The sequence below is a fragment of the Balaenoptera musculus genome, chromosome 12 (assembly GCF_009873245.2).
Source record: "Balaenoptera musculus isolate JJ_BM4_2016_0621 chromosome 12, mBalMus1.pri.v3, whole genome shotgun sequence".
NCBI lineage: Eukaryota > Metazoa > Chordata > Mammalia > Artiodactyla > Balaenopteridae > Balaenoptera > Balaenoptera musculus.
Genome location: NC_045796.1, coordinates 72861629 through 72873169, shown reverse-complemented (window position 1 = coordinate 72873169; position 11541 = coordinate 72861629). Strand labels below are relative to the sequence as shown.

At 41.8% G+C, this 11541-nt stretch overlaps 1 long non-coding RNA gene across 3 annotated transcripts; it reads right to left on the bottom strand.

Annotated features, from left to right (window-relative positions):
* Positions 1–313: 313 nt before the first annotated feature.
* On the bottom strand, positions 314–4619 carry LOC118904854. Of its 3 annotated transcripts, none has more exons than XR_005022101.1 (3): positions 4466–4619; positions 2706–2820; positions 314–438 (listed from the first exon to the last, which is right to left on the bottom strand). It is a non-coding gene; the product is annotated as an uncharacterized LOC118904854 (long non-coding RNA). The 3 variants fall into 3 exon arrangements; XR_005022102.1 differs by lacking the exon at positions 314–438 and adding an exon at positions 1684–1702; XR_005022100.1 differs by lacking the exon at positions 314–438 and adding an exon at positions 2614–2632.
* Positions 4620–11541: the final 6922 nt, after the last annotated feature.

The following is an 11541-nucleotide window of genomic DNA, read 5'->3' as shown; positions in this document are numbered from 1 at the left end:
TCGATCTGTTGGCTCCAATGACACTGGGCAGGGGGACCCTTGTTGGGGCCGACTCTGCAGGATCAGTAACAGAATTTGAGAACATTGTAACTTCAATGAACAGATGTGTGAGCCAAATATTGTAACATCAATGAACAGATGTGTGAGCCAAATATTGTAACTTCAATGAACAGATGTGTGAGCCAAACTGTAATTAACATAGAGCAGTGTATAAGGCTCGTGTAAAATAAGGTATTTCTAACACTTCCATTTGATATTTCCATCACTTTATTATAAGCAAGTTCAGTGGAGGGGTTTGTCGTATTTGTCAGGTCAACATTAGAGAAATGCAGTGATTTCTTTCCAAGGATGTGGATCTACTAATCTTGGCTGAAGTTTCAATCTTGTTTTGAATGATTTTCCATTGAAAATGATACCTCTCTTTCAGCTCCTAGATTTCTGAGAAGTATAAAATCTTGTATTTTTTATTACCAAAGGGGAAAGGTGGGAGGAGGGATAAATTAACAGTTTCGGATTAACATATACACACTGCTATGTATAAAATATATCATCAACAAGGAACTGCTGTATAGCACAGGGAACTATACTCAATATTTTGTAATAACCCCTAAGGGGAAATAATCTGAAAAACAATAGATATCTATATCGACATCATCTATCAACTACAGATAAAATGGAACCTAAAGGAGGCCGATGGTGAGCGTTTCTGACCATGAAGACTTCAATCCTCTAAAGTTCGGACTCTGCCTACAGCCCAGTCCCTTAATGAACATACATGTACCAGTAGCTTAAAAATTCCCCAGATTGGGGTTCGGGGAGACACTGATTTGAAAAAATCCCTGGTGTTTTCCTTACATACATGGGACCTTTCCTACAGCTAAAACATGCCTGTGACACCCAGAAGATGGTACACGGTTGGATCAGGAAGATTTTGGAAAAGGCACCTCATCTCCTAATCCCCTGGTTGTCGGGTTCACCCCTCCAGCCTCTTTCCTAACATTCTCCAAACTTGAGGATGTCAGCACCTTCAACATCCTGTTGCACAGAGTTTGGAATTTGTCCAGAGGATGAAGGGGAAGGAGGAGAAACAATGAGAGACAAGCCCTAGATGTTCGGACAGGCACAGGTCACTCTAATTTCCCATCAAGAAGAAGAATTAACCACAGGCTCAGCCTGCCCCACGGAACCAGTATAGGGCCTAAAGCAATCCTGCAGTTTTGCAGCCAGCTCACAAAAAAGCGAGGTGAAAAATGGAGCTCAGGGGCACTGCAATTCACAAACATGCAGAGTTATAAATGATCACTCTCGTCCACAAATATATTGAGGGAAGGCAACGAAGAGGATTTGAAAGCAAGGCAGAATTGCAGGAAACAGATTTCAGGAGGTAGATTCGAATCGCCTTTAAAGCACAGGAAAAGCGGCAAAACCTCGACAATGATGCCCTTGGCCAAAAGGGCGTATGCGTTTTTTCCTGAATATATTCAGGAAAAAACGCATACGCCCTTTTTGGCCAACCAAGCAACCTGGAAAGGCAAATCAGCGCTACAAAGAAGTCTCGCTTCCCATCGGTCAAAAGGGCCATGCTGAATAAAGTGTCAAAACCAGAAATGCAGGACAGGCCATGGAGAAATGGGAGCCTTGCTACGCTGATGGGCGGGATGTAAATTGCCAACAGCCACTCTGGAGAAGTGTACGGTGTGTCCTGAAACATCTAAAAAACTCAGCTTAGAGAGCATAGGGCACTTCCACTCATGGGCGTATAAATTGGGAAAACTAAAAATCAGCAAGACACAGGCACCCCAAAGTTTAGGGCTGCTCTGTTGACAAGAACCTCCACTTCGTTACACCTTAAATATCCCAGGAAAGAGAAGAATGGATAAAGAAGTTGTGGTCCTTATGTACAATGGAATATCACTCAGCCATGAAATCAACGTCATAAGGCTAGTAGCAGCATGATGAGTGGATTTAGGTACGACGATTCTAAGTGAAATAAGTCACACAGAAAAAGACACTTATCATAAGATATCACTTATAGAGGGAATGTAAAAACCGCTACCCTTGAACTGAATTACAAAACAGAACAGAGTCACACGTTTAGAAAACACACTATGGCTGCTTAACGGGAAAGGTGAGGTGGGGTGATGCATAAAACAAGGGTTTCAAATTAGCTCAGATACCGTTCCATAAACCCAATATGTAATAGACAAGACCTACTCCTTGCTCAGTGAACTGGACTCAACACCCCCTATTCACCGCCCAAGAATATATCTGACTAGTAAGAATCTTCAAACCTATGTATTGATATCTCTCTGTAAGTGAGTCAAGTGGGTGTAAAGCGGCATAAACACAGCAGTGAAAAGCAGCTAAACCCCATTATAAAAATCAATTACTTTTAAAAACCCGTGAAACAAAGACAGTGAAAGAGAGAGAAATTCTTACAAAATTCGTTCAGGGGCTGTGATGCCACCTGGATTGACCATATCTAGACCCACAGCTGATTGAGACATAAGGGTGGACACTCTTGGGGCTGAGAGGTTTGGTGAGGTTGGGTGAGCTAACGCAGACCCTTTAAAGTAATACGGCGTGGTACCCATCCCATGGGTCCCAAATCTCCAGGTTCAAGGGCATCTTCCTACATCGAAAACATGCATGAGAAACCCAGAAGATGGTACACCGTGTGATCGGGAAAGGTTTCTAAAACGCACCTCATTTCTCATCTCCTTGTGCTCCGGTTCGCCATTCCAGCCGCTTTACTAGCAATCTCCCTCCTTGGAGAATCAGCACCTTTAACCTCCTGTTCCGTACAGGTTGCAATTTGTCCTGAGGATGAACGGGAAGAGGGGGAACCAATGAGAGACTAGCTCTAGGTGTTGGGACAGGCACAGGTCACTCTATTTTCCCATCAGGAAGAAGAATTAACCACAGGCTCAGCCTGCCGCCCGGAGCCAGAATAGGGCCTGAAGCAATCCTGCGCTTTTGCGGCCAGCTCCCAAGAAAGCGAGTTGAAAAATGGAGCTCAGGGGCACTGCAATTCACAAACCTGCAGAGTTAGAAATGATAACTCTCGTCCACAAATATATTGAGGGAAGGCAACGAAGAGGATTTGAAAGCAAGGCAGAATTGCAGGAAACAGATTTCAGGAGGTAGATTCGAATCGCCTTTAAAGCACAGGAAAAGCGGCAAAACCTCGACAATGATGCCCTTGGCCAAAAAGGGCGTATGCGTTTTTTCCTGAATATATTCAGGAAAAAACGCATACGCCCTTTTTGGCCAACCAAGCAACCTGGAAAGGCAAATCAGCGCTACAAAGAAGTCTCGCTTCCCATCGGTCAAAAGGGCCATGCTGAATAAAGTGTCAAAACCAGAAATGCAGGACAGGCCATGGAGAAATGGGAGCCTTGCTACGCTGATGGGCGGGATGTAAATTGCCAACAGCCACTCTGGAGAAGTGTACGGTGTGTCCTGAAACATCTAAAAAACTCAGCTTAGAGAGCATAGGGCACTTCCACTCATGGGCGTATAAATTGGGAAAACTAAAAATCAGCAAGACACAGGCACCCCAAAGTTTAGGGCTGCTCTGTTGACAAGAACCTCCACTTCGTTACACCTTAAATATCCCAGGAAAGAGAAGAATGGATAAAGAAGTTGTGGTCCTTATGTACAATGGAATATCACTCAGCCATGAAATCAACGTCATAAGGCTAGTAGCAGCATGATGAGTGGATTTAGGTACGACGATTCTAAGTGAAATAAGTCACACAGAAAAAGACACTTATCATAAGATATCACTTATAGAGGGAATGTAAAAACCGCTACCCTTGAACTGAATTACAAAACAGAACAGAGTCACACGTTTAGAAAACACACTATGGCTGCTTAACGGGAAAGGTGAGGTGGGGTGATGCATAAAACAAGGGTTTCAAATTAGCTCAGATACCGTTCCATAAACCCAATATGTAATAGACAAGACCTACTCCTTGCTCAGTGAACTGGACTCAACACCCCCTATTCACCGCCCAAGAATATATCTGACTAGTAAGAATCTTCAAACCTATGTATTGATATCTCTCTGTAAGTGAGTCAAGTGGGTGTAAAGCGGCATAAACACAGCAGTGAAAAGCAGCTAAACCCCATTATAAAAATCAATTACTTTTAAAAACCCGTGAAACAAAGACAGTGAAAGAGAGAGAAATTCTTACAAAATTCGTTCAGGGGCTGTGATGCCACCTGGATTGACCATATCTAGACCCACAGCTGATTGAGACATAAGGGTGGACACTCTTGGGGCTGAGAGGTTTGGTGAGGTTGGGTGAGCTAACGCAGACCCTTTAAAGTAATACGGCGTGGTACCCATCCCATGGGTCCCAAATCTCCAGGTTCAAGGGCATCTTCCTACATCGAAAACATGCATGAGAAACCCAGAAGATGGTACACCGTGTGATCGGGAAAGGTTTCTAAAACGCACCTCATTTCTCATCTCCTTGTGCTCCGGTTCGCCATTCCAGCCGCTTTACTAGCAATCTCCCTCCTTGGAGAATCAGCACCTTTAACCTCCTGTTCCGTACAGGTTGCAATTTGTCCTGAGGATGAACGGGAAGAGGGGGAACCAATGAGAGACTAGCTCTAGGTGTTAAGACTCTGTGCTCCCAACGCAGGGGGCCTGGGTTCGATCCCTGGTCAGGGAACTAGATCCCGCACGCATGCCACAGCTGAGGTCCCGCATGCCGCAACTAAAGATCCCATACACTGGAACGAAGATCCCACGTGCTGCAACTAAGACCCTGTGTAGCCAAATAAATAAATAAATGTTAAAAAAACAAAACAATACCAAAAAAAATGTAAATTGCCAACGGCCACTTGGCCACGATTTCTTTCCCTTACCTTCCAAACTGCCACTCTACAATCAGCATGGTGTTGGAGATCATCTCTTTCCTCCTAAGCTTCTTTTGGAAGAGTGCCCTTTGAAAAGTTTAGACAGGCAATTGGAGTAGCAGGAGTACTTTGCTTAAATCCTTTACTGTGGATGGTAACGGAGTATTTTCTTTTGAACAACTCCTGATTTTGACATCCAAATTAGGAATACATTGGCTGTTTGACCTGACTCTGCTACTATTTATTTAGTTCAGTGAGTTTTGTATTTCAAGGCCTTATTGTTAGAGGCCTGTGTCAGCTGTATAGAAATAGCACAGGCGTACCTAGATTTGAACCGTAGCTCCATGGCCTATTGGCTGTGCCATAAAGATGGCAGTTTCTGTCTCTGAGCCTCAAGTTTTTTCATCTGTACACAGATTCATAGGGCTAAGAATTAATGTGAGTAAATTAGCATGAATGTAACAGAGGCTCAAAAAGGATTTTTTCTTTCTATTGCTATAAAACCAATAAGCAGTACATGTATACAGGCATACTTCGGAAGTATTGCAGGTTCAGTTCCAGACCACTGCTATAAAGCAAATATTGCAATAAAGCAAGTCACATGAATTTTTTGGTTTCCCAGTGCACATAAAAGTTATGTTTACACTCTACTCCAGTCTATTAAATGTGCAATAGCAGTATGTCTGAAAAAACAATGTACATACCTTAATTTAAAGACACTTTGTTACTGAGAAAAGCTAACCATCATCTGAGCCTTCAGAGAGTCGTAATCTTTTTGCTGGTGGAGGGTCTTGCCTTGATGCTTATGGCTGCTGACTGAGCAGGGTGGTGGCTGCTGAAATTGGGGTAACCATGGCAACTTCTTAAGGTAAGACAGCAGTGAAGTTTGCCACTTGATTGATTCTTCCTGTCAGTGACGATTTTTCTGTAGAATGCAGACCTGTTTGGTAGCATTTTTACCCACAGTAGAACTTCTTTCAAAATCAGTCAGTCCCTCTCAAACGCTGCTGCTGCTTTATCAGCTAAGTTTCTGTACTATTCTAAATTCTTTGTTGTCATTTCAACAGTCTTAGCAGCATCTGCACCAGGAGTAGATTCCGTCTCAGGAATCACTTTCTTTGCTCATCCATAAGAAGCAACTCCTCATCTGTTCAAGTTTTATCATGAAATTGTAGCAAGTCAGTCACATCTTCAGGCTCCACCTCTAATTCCAGTTCTCTTGCTGTTTCTACCATGACTGCAATTACTTCCTCCACTGCAGTCCTGAACCCCTCAAAGTCATCCAGGAGGGTTAGAATCAACTTCTTCCAATCTCCTGTTAATGTTGATATTTTGACCTGTTCCCATGAATCAGGAATGTTCTTGATGCCATCTAGAATAGTGACTCTTTTCCAGAAGGTTTTCAATTGACTTTGCCCAGGGTGCATCAGAGGAGTCACTATCTGTGGCAGCTGTAGCCTTACAAAATGTATTCTTTAAATAATAGGACTTGACAGTCTAAATGACTCCTTGATCCACAGGAGCGCAGGAATGGATGTCGTGTCAGCAGGCGTGAAAGAACAACATGAGTCTCATTGAACATCTCCATCAGACATCCTGGGTGACCAGGTGCATTGTCAGTGAGCAGTAACATTTTGAAAGGAATCTTTCTTTTATGAGCAGTAGTTTTCAACAGTGGGGTTAAAATATTCAGTAAACCATATTATAAACAGATATGCTTTATATTATTCCATTTATAGAGCACAGGCAGAGTAGATTTAGCATAGTTCTTAAGGGCCCTAAGATTTTCAGAATGGTTAAGTGAGCCCTGGCTTCAACTTCAAGTCAGCAGCTGCATCAGCCCCTAACAAGAGAGTCAGCCTGTCCTTTGAAGCATTGAAGCCAGGCATTGACTTCTCCTCTCTAGCTATGAAGGTCCTAGATGTCATCTTCTTCCAGTAGAAGGCTGTTTCATCTACATTGAAAATCTGTTGTTTAGTGTAGCCACCTTCATCAATTATCTTCCTAGATCTTCTGGATAACATGCTACAGCTTCTACATCAGCTCTTGCTGCTTCACTCTGAACTTTTATGTTATAGAGATGGCTTCTTTCCTTAAACTTCATGAACCAACCTCTGCTAGCTTCATACTTTTCTTCTGTACCTTCCTCTCCTCTCTCGACCTTCATAGAATTGAAGAGATTAGGGTCTTGCTCTGAATTAGGCTTTGGCTGAAGGGAATGTCGTGGCTGGTTTAATCTTCTATCCAGATCACTAAAACTTTCTCCATGTCAGCAGTAAGGCTGTTTTGCTTTCCTGGAGTAGCACTTTTGATTTTCTTCAAGAACTTTCCCTTTGCATTCACACTTTGGCCGACCGTTTGGTATAAGAGGCCTAGCTTCCAGACTGTCTTGGCTTTTGACATGCCTTCCTCACTAAGCCTAATCATTTCTAGTTTTTGATTTAAAGTGAGAGTCGTGGGACTCTTCCATGCACTTGAGCACTTAGAGGCCATTGCAGGGTTGTATTAATGGGCCTAATTTCAGATTGTTGTGTCCCGGGAATAGGGCGGCCCAAGGAGAGGAAGAGAGATGGAGAAATGGCCAGTCGATGGAGGAGTCAGATCACACATATTTATAGATTGAATTTGCAGTCTTATGTGGGTGCAGTTTGTGGTGCCTCAAAATAATTACAATGGTAACATCAGGTCACTGCTCACAGATCACCATAACAAATACAATAATGATGAAAAACTTTGAAATATTGCCCGAATTACCAAAACTTGCCCTAGAGTCATGAAGCGAGCAAATGCGGTTGGAAAAATGGCACCAATAGACTTGCTCAATGCAGGGTTGCCCCAAACCTTCAATTTTAAAAAACGCCGTATCCGTGAAGTGCAGTAAAGCAAAGCACAATAAAACGAGGTCTGCGTGTACACCAAAAGCAAACTAGTTTGAACTTTAGTGTCTGGCAGTTCTTCCAAACCAGTTTACTTTTGTAAACAAATCCCTTTCTTCTCTTAATTGCTCCTGAGTTCACCTATTCACTGCCAGCAGGGGCCATGTTCTTAATGAAAACTTCTAACTGACTAATTTTACCTCATCCTGAACATTACATATCTTGTTTACACAGTCCGGTACTAAAGGTCATGTGCTTCTCTGTAATACCGTTCAGTGTGGTCAGAAAGTGTGCCAGCTCCTTAGGCTTCTGTGTCATAGGAGACATGAAATTAATAAAAGGACTTTTCCGGTTTCCTTCCTTCCTCCCTGGAAATGAAAGACAGATAATCTTCAAAATGTTTCATCAAATACGGCAAACACCGTTTAAAATGAGCAGATTCCACAAGGAAGTCCCCAGCTATTTCATTTAAAAAAAAAAAGGAGGGCGCTAGAAGCAGCAGTCCAGGATGATAAGCTCGTTCTGATGTCTCCATTTCCCCGAAGCACTTATCAGATACTTGGAACGTAGAGCCACATGGGAATTTTAATGGTCACATAGGAAATGGGAGACCGGATCTTGGGTCTGTAAAGGCAGGGAGTTGGAGCTGAGATCCCTGCCTGTGGCTTGACTCCTGAAGTCTATATGATCAGTGAAATGGGAAGGCTTGAAAAGAAATCTGTGCAACAGCAAAGGGAGCTGTCAGGATACTCTGCCTTGACCTTGTTTATGAGGTGATGGAGGAGAGGAAAGAGAAATCTCCTTTGAGAATTTGTAACCACAGTCTTGCCCACGTAAGAGTTGGGAATTCAAATATATATACCACCAGAAACCTCAAATCGAGAAATAAAATGGTCTCCCATTACTGGTTTCCCTGTCTGCTTGGCAGATTTATGTACACGTTTTTAATGGTGGAACAAACTTTCAACCTAAAACCCTTAAAATTCTCACAGGGACACATCACCAGTTATTAGTGTACAGTAGAAAAATTAAACAACACTTGAGGAAGCAAGTCAGCAGAAACAAAAGCAGAATTTCACCCCTTGGACTTTATTATTTGTATACAAGTAGTTATAAAAATAATTATGAATAAAAATAATTATGTTTGAAGTGATTAGGAGAATAAGAATGCATTGGTAACATGAGTAAAGCAAGAGACTGCTAAAATAATCATGTAAAATTGAAAAAAATGTAGAACTCCTAGAAATGAAAAATGGAGCTGGTGAGATTAAAAAGTGCATAGCATGAATAGTTAGAGTTTAGACGTAGTAGAAGAGTTGAGTGAACTGCCAGACTGAGCAGCAGACGTTGAACAGAACGTGGTGCATAGAAACAGAATGATAGAAAAATATGCAAGAGACGCGGAGGATAGAGTGATAAGATCTAACACTTGTCATCAGATTTCCAGAAGGAAGTAGTAGTGAGAATGAGGAAGAGGCAACATCTGAATGGCTGAGACTTTTCCAGAACTGGTAAATCACAAATCTCAGATTTAGCAAGTTCAGCAAATCCCCAATCAAGATAAATAAAAAGAAATCCACACATAGACTATTCATGGTAAAACTGCAGAACACCAAAGACAACAGCCAGAGAGAGATAGGTTCACTAACAAACCAGTGATTAGTAAATTGACAGCTGATTTACTAGTGTAATTTACTGGCTGTTACTGCTAATTTACTAGAACATCAATAGGAGACAAAGAGAGCAGTATCTTGAAAGTTCTGAGGGAGAGCAACTGACAACCTAAAGTCATTCAGTAACAAGGATGAAATAAAGGTAGTTAAGACTAACAAAAACAAACAGATTTATGAAACCAAAATCAGAAGGGTTGAGGAAACTGGGATTTCTGACTAAATCCTAATGGTGGAGAACTAAACCATAATGAATATTCCTTCTCCTTCTCACCACCTGGTTCAGGGAAGTGCAAACATATTTCTTATCCAGAATGAGAAGTGGACTCTGAGATACTGTGTAGTCATAAATTAAAAGTTTCCTTTTTCACACTGTCTCTGGCCCTGGGATTGGTTCCTGAGGCTGCATGATCCGTAGAAAGAGCACAAGTTTCACAGAAACTAACATGGCTTCAGATCTCATCTCCGCCTCAAATTACACTCATAAGCTGTTGATCTTCAGCATCAGTTAACAGATCTGAGTGTTTTTGCTCAGCAGTGAAATGGGGTCTAAGAATGAAACATCTCAAAGTCATTGTGAGGATTAAATAATGTTTGCTAACCACCTGATGCATTAGAAGCAACAGGTGGTGGGAATAGTAGAAGTGGTTATTGCTGTGGTGGCTACTTTTGCTCCTCTGCTCCGACAATACTGAGGCTGCTTACATTTTCTGTTCCTTTGTATCCCTATAATTATCAGCATGTGTCTTACCATGGCTCTGCTTCTGGGAAAAATTAAGTATTATCATTATTATTGACAGGGCATGTGAGAACATGTTTATGAATCTCTGTTTCACTATAAAGCCTTTTTGGATTATAAGTGTTTTGCTAGGATGAGGCCAGTAGCAGGTAGTGATGTGAGAGAACTTGCAAGGCATTAGGAAGCAAAGACAAGAATTTTACAAATCAGGAAAGTTGTTGACTGCAAGTAAATGGATCGGGTTTTTTGGAACAGTAGAGACTTAAGATCCAGCAAGATACAGTCTGAACTCCAAGCTAACCAGAACTAGTAGATCATATAAAAGGGACAAAGTAACTAAAGAGAAAGGTTTAATGTGTCAAGAATGTTCATGATAATTAAAGTGAGTGTTGTTTTAACAGTACCTCCTGTGCCTTTCATCTACAGGCAGAGATTGATCCTTGAAGTCTGCTGGCGTGAGACTTAAGGATAGAAACTATTAGATGGGGTGACCATGTAGTTGTCCAAACTGGGGCAGACTGGAGAATGAATGGAGCCTCTATTAGTAGTTACCCTGAGACAACAGGGGGCAGGCAGTAAACTGTAACTGTAGCAAACTAGAGACTATGTTCACTCTACAACTAGAGCTTCTAGATGAAATGGTAACAGAGGTGTAAACAGAGATGAAGTGGGAATAGAGGATGAAAACAGATTAAGTAGGAATAGAGGATGAAAACAGAGACGAAGTGGAAACAGTAGGTGGAGACTTGCTGACGTGAGGATTTATAGGGGGTTTCGGGGGTGATGGATATACTGAAGAGAAATGTTATATATGGGCTTCTTTCAATACGAGATCCTTGACACCATCTTTTAGGTGGGGTGACCTGCCAGACCCCAGTGCAGGGAGGAGCCAGAAGTAGCATTTTGTAGGCATCCCCACAGCTGAGCAGTCCTGGGAGGACAGTTTTCCATTTATCTACTGGCTGCTAGGGTAGGAGTGGTATCGGGGAAGAACACAGAAGAGCTAACATTGTCAGAATATAAAACACATAATACTAGTGGGTCCTTATCAAGAGAAGAATCAGTGGGTTTTTTATAATCCTTTGTTTAAAAAGTATTGTGGTTTGTATTGTGCTTTAGAAAGATACCAATAATGAATAAAGGGAGAAACTTTGCTTGAAAAGGTGAGCTTCAGTTATTGATTCCAAATGTGGAACACTTCATTCTCTGGCAAAGATGACAAATGTTCTTTTTGCCCTTTTTTTAGTCCTTTGCTGTCATTATTACAGCCACTGGCCACATGTGGCTGCTATTGAGTACGGAAATACTCTCCAAATTGAGATGTGCTACAAGCGTAAAATACTGCATTTCAAAATTTAGGATGAAAAAAAGAATGTAAAATATC